This window comes from Adiantum capillus-veneris, chromosome 7 (genome assembly GCF_014529385.1).
Source record: "Adiantum capillus-veneris isolate H3 chromosome 7, ASM1452938v2, whole genome shotgun sequence".
NCBI lineage: Eukaryota > Viridiplantae > Streptophyta > Polypodiopsida > Polypodiales > Pteridaceae > Adiantum > Adiantum capillus-veneris.
This window is the reverse complement of record NC_140937.1, coordinates 94,158,121-94,175,226: the sequence shown is the minus strand read 5'-3', so window position 1 is coordinate 94,175,226 and position 17,106 is coordinate 94,158,121.

Below are 17,106 nucleotides of genomic sequence, written 5' to 3'. Positions count from 1 at the left end.
TCAAGCTAAGACTCTTTGGAGTAGAGAGCTTTTGCTCTCAAGGTTCAGTCAAGGAGAGGATTCTCCCAAGTACCACCATGATCAGGATTCATTACAGAGTGTGTGTATCAAGCCCCACCTTCTCCTTTGTATGCTATTATGTTTTGGCGAGGGGGGGGGGGGGGACCAATCCATCTTCAGGTTGTAGTGTGGTGTCGATTCTCTCTTCTCTATTCTATTCTTCTCTTCCAATCTGGTTTCTAAGAGTCCAATTCTATATTCCTTGAGTACTAAAATTTAGTTTTGCTTCTCTTTTGTGACATTTTATCTTTGTGATGATGACACTATAGTGCATTGGAACAAGAATATAAATGCATTGACTTTACAAAGAGTTGCATATTTGTAAGTGGTGGTACCTGTGCAATCCATGCCTCCCTCTTTCCATGCATCTCCACTCATGTCATAAACATGGCTGCAAGACTCAGTCAAATAGTACAATTTGTTCAAATTAGAAGAGCACACAACTCCACAAAAGTGCTTCATTAGCATTTACAACATGACCTTCTTCAATTTTGTGGTCGTGCCCACAAATGTGACTATGTTCATATGTGCAATGAATTGTACAAATTGCACACCATGTAATGGAAATGGCCTATGAACTTTGAGAATAGCGGAATTTAGAGAATTAGAGTGAGCATTTTTGTGAGGTTACTTTGAGAACATAGAGGGTGAACTTAATTGATGGTAGCAACATAAATCTAGTACTTAATTAACTTAGCATGAACAATACTTTTGCAAGAGAGAGAGTATTAGAGAACATGACAATAGTTGAGGACCGGATTTACTTGGAGCCTGTCCCCCCTCCAAAAGGCGTTTGTATTATAGATTCTCCCATCAAGAAAGACTTGATACAATACAATCTTTGTGTTCCTTCTGACCTAGGTGATGCAATGAAGATGGAAAGCTTCATGCATCACAAGCATAACATAAACTTTGCAAAAAGCATTAACTATCCCAAGGCCTCAAACACCTTCGAAGTGGAGAGAGCTAGCAGGGAATGAGGGTAGGGAAGAGGAAGAAGAATCATTCATGAGAGAAAGAAATAGTTTCTCACTTATCATCACTCTTCTTTCCTAGTATAGCATAATAGCATAGTAATGAAGATGAATAAGATGGCAAGCTTAAGCATCGAAGCATGGCTCTTGGTTGGATTTACATTCCATACCCAAGAGTGTTGGTGTAGGCTCTCAATTTCTCAACAAGCTTGGAGAAGGAAATGGAGCTCTTACACTTGCACTTCACACAATAAGAGATTGTGTGTGTGTGTGTGGGAGAGTATACTTCCTCATGCTTGGTCCACCTCTCTCTCTCTCTCTCCCCCTCCCTCTCTCTCTCTCGTATTATTTAATTATATCATTTGGACATGTGTCCTCTTTTTCCTCTTTAAGAAAAAGAGCTTAATTATTTATTTTATGCATCTAAATTCTCATTGGACCCCTTTAAAGCCTATCCAATAGGATTCAAGCACATCATGAGGGCCACATGGAGAGGATCTTGACATGTGTCTTTTATCCTTCTTAAGATATCATGTTTGAATTGAACAGTTCAAGCGCCTAGTCAAGTAAGCATGGAAACCGTTTATGCCTCTTGAGAGTTTATGTTTGAATTGAACACTTCAAGAACCTTAGTCATTTAAGAATGAAAAGCACCTCAAGCTTGGGAAAGATTCCCACAAACACTTAAAGCACTTTAGTTAGCAAGCACTACAAGCACCTCATGCTTGGGTAGGATTCCCACCTCAAGGTCAACCCTAGATTACCTAAGGTCAGAGGACTTTTTGACACTAACCTTTGGAGGTCTTTAATGCAGCTAACCCTAATGTCCTTTAAGCTCTATTAAATGCACATTGCTCTTTGATAGACTACCTCTTTTTGGACCCTTATTGAGATGTAACCATCTCTCCTCTTAGTCCCTTGCTGAGGTAAATTTAGAAGCACTTATTGCAGATTGCTCTTTGGTAGACCATCTCCATTTGGACCCCTATTGAGATGCAACCATTTCTCCTTTTGGTCCCCTATTGAGATAGGTCTAGAAGCACATATCTATATCCTAACTCTTGTTCCCCTATTATCTTCCCCTATTAAATGATCAGTTTAATATGAGAAAAACATTTGGTAAAGTTAGATATTATATTTTATGACATTACCTCTCTCTTCAAATCATACTCGTCCTCGACTATGAGGTAGAGAAGATAAAGCCTAGTCATTAGTCCATATTTTTTAGCGGGTAGAGGATCCCTTTTTACCTCATGACATCATCCTAGAATGGATGACTAATCAATTTGATGCTCGGGAGACTTAGCTACCTCAAGCATGTCTGCTCTTTAGTCCGTATCATACTTCCAAAGTAGAGTGACAAGATCTACTTGGTGTTTGGGAGACGTCATCAGCACAAACATGATCCTAAGCATGCATACTTCTTAAATTTTGTGCACAATAAAAAAAAGAGAATGATTCTTATAATACAAAAACATTGTTCATTTTAAATGCATTTTATTTGCTTACTCTAGTGTAGCATTGTAAGCATTGACAAGGTTCATATTATCCTTAAGCTAGGTTCCTTGCATCCATCTAGCATCTTTAAAAGGATAATCCTTAAACCTAACAAGATATCATTGGATAACGTTATCATTTCTTAGTACCTCGTCTTCGTGTCAAAGAATCGATTCGGGCTGCAAGACTCTTCTTGATCTTCGATCTCCATCGGGTCCTCTATTATTGGTTCTTTTGGTGGCTCTCCTTTGTAAGGCTTGAGTAGGCTCACATGGTTAGCATCGTGAATGAGCCAATGATTGGTCAACTTTAACTAATAAGCCATCTCAGTGATTGACTTAAGAATTTTAAAAGAAAGGACCATAGTATCTTTGCTAGTTTAGCATAATACTCTTGGTGGCTCGTAGGATTCTTGCCCATAGTAGGCCTTAGATGAGCTTTGAGAGACTTTAGCAAGACCCAATCATTTTTCTTAAAGGCTAAGGCTCTATTGTGCTTATTAGCAACATCCCTTTTTGCCTTTGTTGTGAGATTGATACAACCTTTTTAATCTTTGAAAAAGATTCTTGTAAGTCTTGGCTATATTCATCAGCAGCGAAGATCTTCTCATATACTTTAAGTAGTAAGGTACTTTTAGATCTTTCCTCTTTATCCTCGAAAGGTCCTTTCTCCATAGAAGTATGTACAATGTCATTGTACGTATACTCTATAAGAGGTAGGTACTTCTCTCATGTTGAGAATGTTGATCTAATTTTATGACATGGGCTTTTAGTAGATCAAGAATCACTCAGTTAGTTATTTCACTTTGGTCATCCGTTTGTGGATAGGCCAAAAGAGAAATTTAATCTAATTCCTAGATTTATCAAAGAGACCCTTCCAGAAATGTAATGGAAATGGCCTATGAATTTTGAGAGTAGCGGAATTAGGAAATTAGATGAAGCACTTTTGTGAGATTACTTTGTGAGCATAGCGGGTGAACTTAATTGATGGTAGCAACATAAAACATGGTACTTGATTAACTTGGCATGAACAATACTTTTGCAAGAGAGAGAGAGTTTAGAGAACATGACAATAGTTGAGGACCGGATTCATACGGAGCCGGTCCCCCCTCCAATAGGCATTTGTATTATAGTTTCTCCCATCAAGAGAGACTTGGTACAATACAATCTTTGTGTTCCTTGTGACCTAGCTGATGCAATGAAGATGGAAAGCTTCATGCATCACAAACATAACATAAACTTTGTAGAAAGCATTAACTATCCCAAGCCTCAGTCCCAAGGCCTCAAACACCTTCGAAGGTGGAGAGAGCTAGCAAGGAATGAGGGTAGGGAAGAGGAAGAAGAAACATTCCATAGGAGAAAGAAATAGTTCCTCACTTATCATTACTCTTCTTGCTAGCATACATAATATCATAGTAATGAAGATGGAGAAAATGGCAAGCTTAAGCATTGAAGAATGGCTCTTGGTTGGATTTGCATTCCATAGCCAAGTTGATGTAAGCTCTCACTTCTCACAAGCTTGGAGAAGGAGGTGGTGTTCCTCAACTTTCACCAAGTGAGAATTCCCTTCCAAATGAGTGTGTGTGTGTGTGTGTGTGTGTGTGTGTGTGTGTGTGTGTGTGTGTGTGTGTATCTCCCTAGCACCCTCCTTCCTTGATTTGGGCAAAATTTCTACATGTTGCAAGCTCATTGGACCCCTCTCCCCCTAGCCAATCACATGCAGCATGCAGTCAAGTACATGGGTAGTCTTTTGACAAGTGTCCTCCTTACCCCTTAAAGAGAGAGAGAGAGAGCTTCAAAATATCTAGATATTTGTTGGATGGAAGTAGAATCTCATTGGACCCCTCTTAGCCCAACCAATAGCATTTAAGCACACCATGTGGTTAAACTTAGTGAGAGTCTGACATGTATCCCATGTGCCCTTTTTAGAAAAAGGGGCGCCCCTTGGGTGAGTGGAAGGTTAGGTCAAATATTCCCCTAACTTTGGGACTTTTGTGCATAGGAAGCTTTTCAAGCAACTTCCTCATTAAGTGTGTAGGGTCTCTTTTTGATTCAAGCATCTTACCCCCATGCATAGGAAGCTTCTCAAGCAACTTCCTCATTAAGTGTATAGGGTCTCTTTTTTACTCAAACATCTTACCCCCCATGCATAGGAAGCTTCTCAAGCAACTTCCTCATTAAGTGTGTAGGGTCTCTTTTTGACTCAAGCATCTTACCCCCCATGCATAGGAAGCTTCTCAAGCAACTTCCTCATTAAGTATGACAAGTACCTTTCAAGTATCTTAGTCATCAAGCATGACACGCACCTTAGATGGAGTTCCCACCTCAAGCTCTTGCCTAAGGTCAAAGGCAAGTTTAGGTCGGGTTCCCACCTCAATCACAAGCCTAGCTTGCTTAAGGTCAAAGACAAGTTTAGGTCGGGTTCCCATCTCAAGCTCATCCTTAGCTTGCTTAAGGTCAAAGGACTTTTAACACTAACCATTGGAGGTCTTTAATGAAGCTAACCCTAAGGTCTTTTAAGCTCCATTAGTTAACCTTGCTCTTTGACAGACCATCTCTTGGGCCCCTTTATCATTGGCCCCATGTTGAGATAGATCCATAGGCACATGTCTATATTCTAACCCTTGTTCCCGTTTATTATTCCACATTAAATGATCAGTTTAATATGAGAAAATCATTTGGGTTGGTTAGATATTAGATATTTAATGACATTACCTCTCTCTTGAAATCATAAGCGTCCTCGACTATGAGGTAAAAGAGATAAAGTCATAGTCATTAGTCAATTTGTCTTAGCGGGTAGAGGATCCCTTTTTACCCTTCGACATCATTCCAAGATGGATGACTAATCCATTTGGTGTTTGGGAGACGTAGCTGCCGCAAGCATGTCTGCTCTTTAGTCCATATCATACTTCCAAAGTAGAGTGACAAGTTCTACTTGGTGTTTGGGAGACGTCGTCACCACAAACATGATTTTTAAGCATGCATACTTCTTAAATTTGTGCACAATAAAAAGAGAACTAGTCTTATAAGACAGAAACATTTCTCATTCAAAATGCATTTTCATATGCTTACTCTAGTGCAACATTGTAAGCATTGACAAGGTTCATATTATCCTTAAGTTAGGTTCTTTGCATCCATCTAGCATCTTTAAAAGAATAATTCTTAAACTTAATAAGATATCGATAATCTTACCATTTCTTAATACTTTATCTTCATGTCATAGGATGGACTCAGGTTGAAGTACTTCTTCTCGATCTTCGATTTTTGGAGGGTCTGCAACAACTATTGCTTCTTTTGATGGCGCTCCTTTGTAAGGCTTACGTAGGCTCTCATGGAAAACATAGTGCATGAGCCAATGGTTGGGAACTTTAATTGATAAGCCATCTCATTGATTAGCTTAAGAATTTAAAAAGGACCATAATATTTTTTTGCTTGTTTAGCATCATATTCTTGGCGGTCCATAGGACTCTTGCCCGTAGTATGCCTTAGATGAGCCTTGAGAAACTTTAGCAAGACCCAATCATTTTCCTTAAAGGCTAAGGCTCTTTTGTGCTTATGAGCAGTAACCTTTTTTGCCTTTCCTGTGAGATGGATATAACCCCTTTAATCTTTGGAAAAGATTCCTGTAGGTCTCAGCTATATTCATCAGCAACAAAGATCTTCCCATGTACTTTAAGTAGTAAGGGACTTTTGGATCTTCCTTCTTTAACCTCAAAAGGTACTTTCCCCATAGAAGTATGTACAATATCATTGTACACATACTCTATAAGAGGTAGGTACTTCTATCATTGAGAACGTTTATCTACTTCCATGACATAGGATTTTAGTAGATTCAAGAATCATTAGTTTAGATATTTCACACTGGTCATCTGTTTGTGGATGATAAGGCCGAAAAAGAAATTTAATCTACTTCTTAGATTCCAAAAGAGACCCTTCTAGAAATTACCAATCATTCTAGGATCTTTGTCTGACACTATGGATGTTGGAAATCCATGATGCTTGAAAATTTGAGATCTGAAGAGGGTTGCCATTTGATGTGCCTTAATAGTCTTTTTGACAGGCATAGAGTGTGTTTTCTTGTTAAGCTTGTCGACTGAAACAATCCAAGTTGCTTCCCTCGATCAATTTTAAACTTTTGGTATACCACGCATTTTGAAACATACTCTTGTATGTTTACTTTTCATAGTAGACCAACAAAAATACATTTCTACTCCTTGAAGAGTAGACTATGGAATCTTTCTTTGCCCTGCATAAGGAGAAGTATGGGATTCATACATGACTTTCATATTGTATGGGTGATAAACACATAGCCTATTGTCGTTTGGAAGATAACCATCCTTCAAGGTGAATGGTTCTTCTTTTTTTCCTATTGCAAAGGCTGTAATTACATACTTAAAGTCTTGGTCAGTAGCATACTTATCTATCATAAAAGATAGATCATTGTGAGTTGCTATAAACAGCACATTTACCCTTGGTCGTTATGAAAGTGGATCGACCACTTGATTGTGCTTGCCAACAATGTGAGCAATATGAAATTTAAATTGCAAAAGAAAATTTCCCCACCTTATTTGTTTTTCGGAGAGCTTGGTTTGCGTCATGAAGTTCTTGAGGCTTTGTGATCCATTCGTAGGATGAATGGAGTCCCCAAGAGACAGTGTTTCCACGTGTTTAGGGCATATAGAATAGCTAGTAGCTCTTTTTCGTATTTGCCCAATACTCACTTATCAAAGTTGAGTCTTTGACTCTCATATGCTATGGCATGCCCTTCTTGAAGCAAAATAGCTCCAAGGCAATTACCACAAGCATCACATTGGACCTCAAATGGTTTTGAGAGATCTAATAGTGTGAGCACATGTTGAGAGGTAAGATTCTCCTTAAGCTTCTCAAAAGCTTCTTGCACTTTTGCAGTCCATGAATACTTAACTTTTCTTTTTGTTAAGTCATGTAATGGACCTGCTATTAGCGAGAATTTTTTGTATGAAGCATCTATAGTATGCACACATACCTATGAAGCTTCGTACCTCATGTAGATTCCTTGGATCTCTAACTTTGTTGGATCCATCCAGGTGCCATCATTAGAGATAATGTGACCTAAATATAGAATCTCTTGTAGGAAAAAATCACTTTTCTTTTTCTTAATGAAAAGCTTATTCTCTCTCACAACTTGAAAGGTTACCTGGAGGTGTCACTTGTACTCTTCAAGAGAATTTGAATGGCCTGAAAATTTTTGTCCATCATGAGTTTGAATGCGTCTGGAGCATTTGTCATGCCAAAACTTGTAAATGATCACATAGATCTTCTACCCGCGGCACGAGAAATCTATTTTTGATAGTGATCTTATTTAGTGCTTTATAATCGACACACATGTGATATGTGTCGTCTTTCTTTTGCACTAAAAGCAATGGTGAAAAAAATGGAGAGGAGCTAGACCTCACCATCACTTTTTTTCACCAATTCATGTACTTGCCTCATGATCTCCTCTTGTGGAGCTTGTGAAACTCAATAAGCAGGCTTGTTAGGCAGTGAGCTTCTTGGTAGGAGCTCAATTGCATGGTCATCATCCCTCTTCTTAGAGATAGCTCACTAGGGATGTCATCAATGAAAAAATCTTGGAATCCATTTAGGAAATTAGACAACTCTAATCCCTCTTGATTCCCTTTATTGTAGGGATATTGTGTTCCCCAACTCCTTAGCATCTATGTACATGCTCTTTTCCCTGTAGGTGAAGTAGATTCTCCTTTCAAGGAACTTCATGTTGGAAGCCATGCGGTTAAACCATGGTGCTCCAACGATAACATTCTCATGTTTGAGAGGGAAGATGAATAAATCCTTTTTGTCCACATAGCTTTAGACATGAAGCCTTAACTTTTGAATAAGGAAGTAATTGAGACGTCTTGTCCCTTGATAGCTCCATTGGCTTTCAATGCATCTCCCATCTCGTGGGCTTGTATGCCTAGCTTTGTGGTCAACTCCGTGGATATGAAGTTGTGAGTTGAACTAGGGTCAAACAAAATAAAGGCATCATGCTCTTGCATCTTTCCCCAAGCATAGGAAAGGAGAAATCCTTGGCAATGAGCATCCTCTTTTGGAGCTTCAAACGTAGAGGCTCTAGGAGTTTCATTGCGGGCAATTCTCTTGGGGCAAGGACGATAACCATGGCCTCGCTCCCCACACTTAAAACATTTGTGGTCCTTACAAAAAGCTTCTAGCTCTTTAGGAGAGAGTTTATATTTACCTTTGTAAACTCCCTTCTCCTTGGACCGATGGTTGTTGTTGTTGTTGGAATGGCCTTGGGAAGAATTTTGGGCATTGGATTTCCCCTTGGCATCACTCTTGTCTTTATTTTCCATGGGCTTGACATTCCATCTAGCCCCTTGTTGGAAATTGATGCACGAAGCAACCATGGTGTGGTGGATTACCTTGGTGATAGAACCAGGCCCTTGAGAGTTGACATACTCGGCCATCTCTTTGGGTAATCTCGCACAAAATTGTTTCTTTTGCATGGCAAAGTCTATCTTTTGAAAGATAGTAGTCTTGAGATGTAAATCCCAGAACTTGTCCACATATTTGTGGATATACTCATGAGAGAGAAGCTTTAAACTTCACCATTTGGTAAGCACTTTGTCCTTTGCATCACTTGCAAGGAATTGCTTCATGATGGAAACTTGTAGAGTTTTCCATGTCTTTGGGACTTTGTCGTTGCCACGAAGGCTAGCCCACCATTGACGAGTCGATTTTTGGGAGTGCATAGCTACATGGTGTATCTTGGAGGACTCCGTGAATCCCTCATCTCCAAAGGCCACATGAAATTGTTGGATGAAGGCCAATACTTTGTCGATAGCACCAAAGGTGCCATCATAGGTGCGAAAAGAGACACTCTTTCCTCCCTCTTTGAACTTCTTTAGATTTTGTGACCTCCGCCATGCAGGGTAAGATTTGTGATGTCCTCCCCTCTTGTATTCTCTAGGAGAATAGCCATAGCTTTCATCGGTAGAGGAGGAAGGTGAAGAAGAAGGAGAAGAGCATGAACTCTTTCTTGCCCTTTTCTTCCTTTGTTTCCTCTCTTCCCTTTTGGAGTGACGAGGAGAAGGACTATGGGTTAACCATTTCCTCTCGGGAGGAGTTGGCGATCGTCTAGAACGCCATCTTCATGGAGCCACATCTTTTGAGGAACTTAGGGAGTCATTACTTTCTCGTTCTTTGGATTCCTCCTCTCGTATGTGAGAGAGTCTTCTTTTGGGGGTCTCACCAAGAGGCCTCCTAAGCTCTCTCTCCTCTTTGAGAGGAAAGGAAATCCCATAAGCACGAAGTTGTTGAGTAACTTCGGCTTGCAAAGAGGGGTTGCCCATAGCTTGTTGCAACCTATTAACAAGATAATTAAGAAGCATGGGGGCATCATCATGAACACCTTCATGTGCAAAATCAAAGTTATGAATGTTCATTCTATTCTCTTGGTTATTGTCAGACATGTTAATTAAACTTAGGTGTTTACTTAGTGTATGCTTTGGCAATTCAAAACCTTAGTTGCTACTCCTCCTAGCCTTTGAAAAATAGGAACTTAAGTATATACACCCACGGTTCGATTTGGTTAAGTATAGAGAGTAGTGGAGTGGGTCTAACATAGCAGAGTTGCCGAGGGATAGCTCCTTTCAGACTTCTTATGGCTCAATAATGGTAAATCCATAGGCAAGTTTAAAAAGACTCCATTATTAAAACCAAAGCTCCCAAGGTGTGCACCATAGCCCACATAGTGGGCTCAACAAAACCGATAATAGATCCCAGTCCCACTTACCCTAATATAATGAACAAAATTAACCATTAATAGGCTACTTAAGGACCCCTTTTCTTAAGCAAGAAAAGAGAAACCAAATGCTCTGATACCAATGTAATGGAAATGGCCTATGAATTTTTGAGAGTAGCGGAATTAGGAAATTAGATGAGCACTTTTGTGAGATTACTTTGTGAGCATAGCGGGTGAACTTAATTGATGGTAGCAACATAAAACATGGTACTTGATTAACTTGGCATGAACAATACTTTTGCAAGAGAGAGAGAGTTTAGAGAACATGACAATAGTTGAGGACCGGATTCATACGGAGCCGGTCCCCCCTCCAATAGGCATTTTGTATTATAGTTTCTCCCATCAAGAGAGACTTGGTACAATACAATCTTTGTGTTCCTTGTGACCTAGCTGATGCAATGAAGATGGAAAGCTTCATTCATCACAAACATAACATAAAATTTATAGAAAGCATTAACTACCCCGAGCCTCAGTCCCAAGGCCTCAAACACCTTCGAAGGTGGAGAGAGCTAGCAGGGAATGAGGGTAGGGAAGAGGAAGAAGGAACATCTTACCCCCCATGCATAGGAAGCTTCTCAAGAAACTTCCTCATTAAGTGTGTAGGGTCTCTTTTTGACTCAAGCATCTTACCCCCCATGCATAGGAAGCTTCTCAAGAAACTTCCTCGTTAAGTATGACAAGTACCTCAAGTACCTTAGTCATCAAGCATGACAAGCACCTTAGGTGGAGTTTCCACCTCAAGCTCAGCCCTAGCTTGCCTAAGGTCTTGCCTAAGGTCAAAGGCAAGTTCCCACCTCAAGCATAGCCCTAGCTTGCTTAAGGTCAAAGACAAGTTTCGGTTGGGTTCCCACCTCAAGCTCAGCCCTAGCTTGCTTAAGTTCAAAGGACTTTTAACACTAACCATTGGAGGTCTTTAATGAAGCTAACCCTAAGGTCTTCTAAGCTCCATTAGTTAACCTTGCTCTTTGATAGACCATCTCTCATTTGGGCCCCTTTACCATTGGCCCCGTGTTGAGATAGATCCGTAGGCACATGTCTATATTCTAACCCTTGTTCCCGTTTATTATCCCACATTAAATGATTAGTTTAATATGAGAAAATCGTTTGGGTTGGTTAGATATTAAATATTTAATGACAAGAAATTACTGGTCATTCTAGGATCTTTGTATGACACTATGGATGTTGGCAAGCCATGATACTTAAAAATTTGAGATCTGAAGAGGGCTTGTCGTTTGATGTGCCTTAATAGTCTTTTTTATGGGCATAGAGTGTGTTTTCTTGCTAAGCCTATCAACTAAAACAATCCAAGTTTCTTCCCTTGGTCAAATTTTGACTTTTGACATACCATGCATTTTGAAACATACTCTTCATGGTATGTTTAATTTTCATGGTAGGCCAACAGAAATACATTTTTACTCCTTGAAGAGTAGATTATGGAATCCTCCTTTGCCCCACATAATGAGAAGCATGGGATTTATACTTGAAATTCTTATTGTATGGGTGAGTAACACATAGCCTATTGCGGTTTGGAAGATAACCATCCTCCAAGGTGAATGATTCTTTTTTTCTTTCTTCCCTAATGCAAAGGTTGTAGTTACGTACTTAAAGTCTCGGACATAGCACACTCATTTATCATAAAAGATAGATCATTGTGAGTTGCTATAGACACCACATTTACCCTTGGCCGTCATGAAAGTGCATCGACCACTTGATTGTGCTTGCCAGCAACATGAGCGATATCAAATTTAAATTACGAAAGAAAATTTGCCCACCTCATTTGTTTGTCGAAGAGCTTGGTTTGCATCATGAAGTTCTTGAGGCTTTGTGATCCATTCATAGGATGAATGGATGCCCCCAAGAAATAGTGCTTCCATTTGCCTAGGGCATGTAGAACAGCTAAAAGCTCTTTTTCGTATCTGCCCAAGACCCATTCATCGGCATTGAGCCTTCGACTCTCATATGCTATGGCATGCCCTTCTTGAAGCAAAACTGCTCCAAGGCAATCACCACAAGCGTCACATTGGACCTCAAATGGCTTTAAGAGACCCAGAAGCATAAGGACTGGTTGGGAGGTAAGCTTCTCTTTGAGCTTGTCAACAACACTTTTTTCTTTAGCAGTCCATGAGTACTTAACGTTCTTCTATGTTAAGTCATGCAATGGTCCTGCTATTTGAGAAAATTTTGCTATGAAGCGTCTATAGTATGCACACGTACCAATAAAGCTTCTTAGCTCATGTAGATTCCTTGGATTAGGCCATGCTTTTATTACCTCCAACTTTGATGGATCCATAAGGATACCATCTTGAGAGATAATGTGACCTAAATATTGAATCTCTTGTAGGAAAAAATCACTTTTCTTTTGATTAATGAAAAGCTTCTTCTCTCTCACAACTTGAAAGATTACCTGGAGGTGTCACTTGTAGTCCTCAAGAGAATTTGAGTGGCCTGAAGATTTTTGTCCATTGTGAGTCTGAATGCGGCTGGAGCATTTGTCAAGCCAAAACTTGTAGCTTATCAAATAGACCTTCTACTCATGACACGAAAAATCTTTTTTTTTAATATTCATGATCCTATTTAGTGCTCTATAGTCGACACACATGTGATATGTGCCATCTTTCTTTTGAATTAAAAATACTGGTGAACATAATGGAGAGGAGCAAGGCCTCACCATCCCTTTTTCCACCAATTCATGCACTTGCCTCATGATCTCCTCTTGTTGAGTTTGTGAAACTCAATAAGGAGGTTTATTAGGCGGTGACCTTCCTAGTAGAAGCTCTATCGCATGGTCATCATCTCCTCGTTTTGGAGGTAGCTCACTAGGGATGTCATCAATGAAAACATCTTGGAATCCATTTAGGAAATTAGACGACTCTAATTCCTCTTGATTCCCTTTATTTCTACTTGTGAAAACATTAGAATCATTTACACATTCTCTAACAAAAATCATATATGCAAAAATAGAGTTTTTCTTATCAAAAGCAACCGTATTTACTAGGGATATGGCGTTCCCCGACTCATTAGCATCTATGTACATGCTCTTTTTCTTGTAGGTGAAGTAGATTCTCCTTTTAGGGAACTTCCTGTTGGCAGCCATGCGATTGAACCATGGTGCCCCTAGGTTAACATCCTAATGTTAGAGAGGATGTTAACCTAGCATCTATGTACATGCTCTTTTCCTTGTAGGTGAAGTAGATTCTCCTTTTAGGGAACTTCCTGTTGGCAGCCATGCGATTGAACCATGGTGCCCCGAGGTTAACATCCTCATGTTGGAGAGGAGAGATGAAAAATTCTTCTTTGTCGACGTAGCTTTGAACATGAAGCCTCAATTTCCCAATCAAGGGAGTAACGGAGGCTTGTTGTCCCTTGAAAGCTGCATAGGCAGTTACAGTATCTCCCATCTCAAAAGCTTGAATGCCCAACTTAGTGGCCAACTCCGTTGATATGAAGTTGTGAGTAGAGCCAGGGTCAAAGAGAATAAGGACATCATGCTCCCTTACTTTTCCCCAAGCATAGGAGAGGGACGAGCCTTTGCAATGAGTATTCTCTTTTGGAGCTTCAACCATGGAAGCTCTAGGATTATCATTGCGTACATTTCTTTTGGGGCAAGAATGATAACCATGTCCTTGCTCCCCACACTTAAAGCATTTATGATCTTTACGAAAGGCCTCTAGTTCTTTGGGAGAGAGCTTATTTTCACCTTTGTAAGCTTCTTTCTCCTTGGCCTTGTTGTTGTTGGTGTTTCCTTGGGAAGAGTTTTGAGCATTGCTCTTCCCTTTAGCTTCATTTTGATCCTTGTTTTCCACGGGCTTGAAATTTCTTCTTGCCCCTTGTTGGATGACTTCGGTGATAGTGCTAGGCTGTTGTGAGTTGACGTACTCGGCCATTTCTTCAGGTAATCTCGCACAAAATTGTTGCTTTTGTTTGGCAAAGTCTATCCTTTGAAAGACTATAGCTTTGCGATGTAAATCCCAAAACATGTCTACATATTTGTGGATAGACTCATTGAAGAGCAGCTTCAAGCTCCGCCATTCGGTAAGCACTTTATCCTTTGCATCGGTTGCAAGGAATTGCTTCATGGTTGAAACTCATAGAGTTTTACATGTCTTTGGGGCCTCATTGTTACCACAAAGGCTAGCCCACCATTGACGAGCAGACTTCTAGAAGTGCATGCGTAGCTTGGAGAACTCCGTGAAGCCCTCGTCTCCAAAGGCCACATCAAATTGTTGGATGAAGGCCAATACTTTTTTGGTGGCACCAAAGGTGCCATCATAGGTGAGAAAAGAGATACTCTTTCCTCCCTCTTTCTTGAGCTTTTGGGACCTTCACCATGCAGGGTAAGTTTTGCGATGTCCTCTCCTCTTGTATTCTCTAGGAGAATAACTATTGCTTTTGTCGGAAGAGGAGGAAGGTGAAGAAGAAGGACAAGAGGGTGATCTCTTTCTTGCCTTTTTCTTCCTTTATTTCCTCTCTTCCCTTTTGGAATGATGAGGAGAAGGACTATGAGTTGACCGTTTCCTCTTGGGAGGAGTTGGTGACATTCTAGACCGCCGTCTTTGTGGAGCCACATCTTCAGAGGAACTTAGGGATTTGCTTCTTTCTCGTTCTTTGGATTCCTCCTCTCTTATGGGAGAGAGTCTTCTTTCAGGAGTCTCATCAAGAGACCTCCTAAGCTCTCTCTCCTCTTGGAGAGGAAGGGAAATCCCATAAGCACAAAGTTGTTGAGTAACTTTGGCTTGCAAATTAGGGTTGCCCATAGCTTGATGCAACCTAGTAACAAGATAATTAACAAACATGGGGACATCATCATTAGCACCTTCATGTGCAAAATCAAAATTATCAATGTTCATTCTACTCTCTTGGTTATTGTCAGCCATGATAATTATACTTAAGTGTTTACTTAGTGTATTCTTTGGCAATTCAAAACGTTAGTTGCTACTCCTCTTAGCCTTTGAAAATCAGTACTTAAACATCTACACCCACAACTCGAATTGGTTAATTATAGAGAGTAGTGGAGTGGGTTTAACGTAGCACGATTGTAGAGGGATACCTCCTTTTGAACTTCTTATGGCTCAATAATGGTAAAGTCGTAGGCAAGTTTAAACAGACCCCATTATTAAGACCAAAGCTCCCGAGGTGTGCACCATATCCCATGTAGTGGACTCAACAAAACCGGTAATAGATCCCAATCCCACTTACCTTAATATAATTAACAAAATAAACACTTAATAGGATACTTAAGGACCTCTCTTCTTAAGCAAGAAAAGAGGAACCAAATGTTCTGATACCAATGTAATGGAAATGGCCTATGAACTTTGAGAATAGCGGAATTTAGAGAATTAGAGCGAGCATTTTTGTGAGGTTACTTTGAGAACATAGAGGGTGAACTTAATTGATGGTAGCAACATAAATATAGTACTTAATTAACTTGGCATGAATAATATTTTTTCAAGCGAGAGAGTATTAGAGAACATGACAATAGTTGAGGACCGGATTTACTTGGAGCCGGTCCCCCCTCCAAAAGGCGTTTGTATTATAGATTCTCCCATCAAGAGAGACTTGATACAATACAATCTTTGTGTTCCTTGTGACCTAGGTGATACAATGAAGATGGAAAGCTTCATGCATCACAAGCATAACATAAAATTTTCAAAAAGCATTAACTATCACAAGGCCTTAAACACCTTCGAAGGTGGAGAGAGCTAGCGGGGAATGAGGGTAGGGAAGAGGAAGAAAAATCATTCATGGGAGAAAGAAATAGTTTTTCACTTATCATCACTCTTCTTGCTTAGTATAGCATAATAGCATAGTAATGAAGATGAAAAAGATGGCAAGCTTAAGCATTGAAGCATGGCTCTTGGTTGGATTTGTGTTCCATAGCCAAGAGTGTTGGTGTGGGCTCTCAATTTCTCAACAAGCTTGGAGAAGGAAATGGAGCTCTTGCACTTTGCACTTCACACAATAAGAGATTGTGTGTGTGTGTGTATGTGGGAGAGTATACCCCTTCATGCTTGGTCCCACCTCTCCCTCTCTCTCTCTCTCTCTCTCTCTCTCTCTCGTATTATTTGATTATATCATTTGGACACGTGTCCTCTTTTTCCTCTTTGAGAGAAAGAGTTTACTTATTTATTTTTATGCATCTAAATTCTCATTGGACCCCTTTAAAGCCTATCCAATAGGATTCAAGCACATCATGAGGGCCACATGGGGAGGATCTTGTGTGTCTTTTATGCTTCTTAAAGATATCATGTTTGAATTGAACAGTTCAAGCACCTAGTCATTTAAGCATGGAAACCGTTTATGCCTCTTGAGAGTTTATGTTTGAATTGAACACTTCAAGAACCTTAGTCATTTAAGAATGAGAAACACCTCAAGCTTGGGAAAGGTTCCCACTTTAAGCACGTTAGTTAGCAAGCACGACAAACACCTCATGCTTGGGTAGGATTCCCACTTCAAGGTCAACCCTAACTTACCTAAGGTCAAAGGACTTTTTGACACTAACCTTTGGTGGTCTTTAATGAGGCTAACTCTAAGGTCTTTTAAGCTCCATTAAATGCACGTCGCTCTTTGATAGACTACCTCCTTTTGGACCCCTATTGAGATGTAACTATCTCTCCTCTTGGCCCCTTGCTGAGGTAAATCTAGAAGCACTTATTGCACATTGCTCTTTGGTAGATCGTCTCCTTTTGGACCCTATTGAGATGCAAACATTTCTCCTTTTGGTCCCCTATTGAGATAGGTCTAGAAGCACATATCTATATCCTAACTCTTGTTCCCC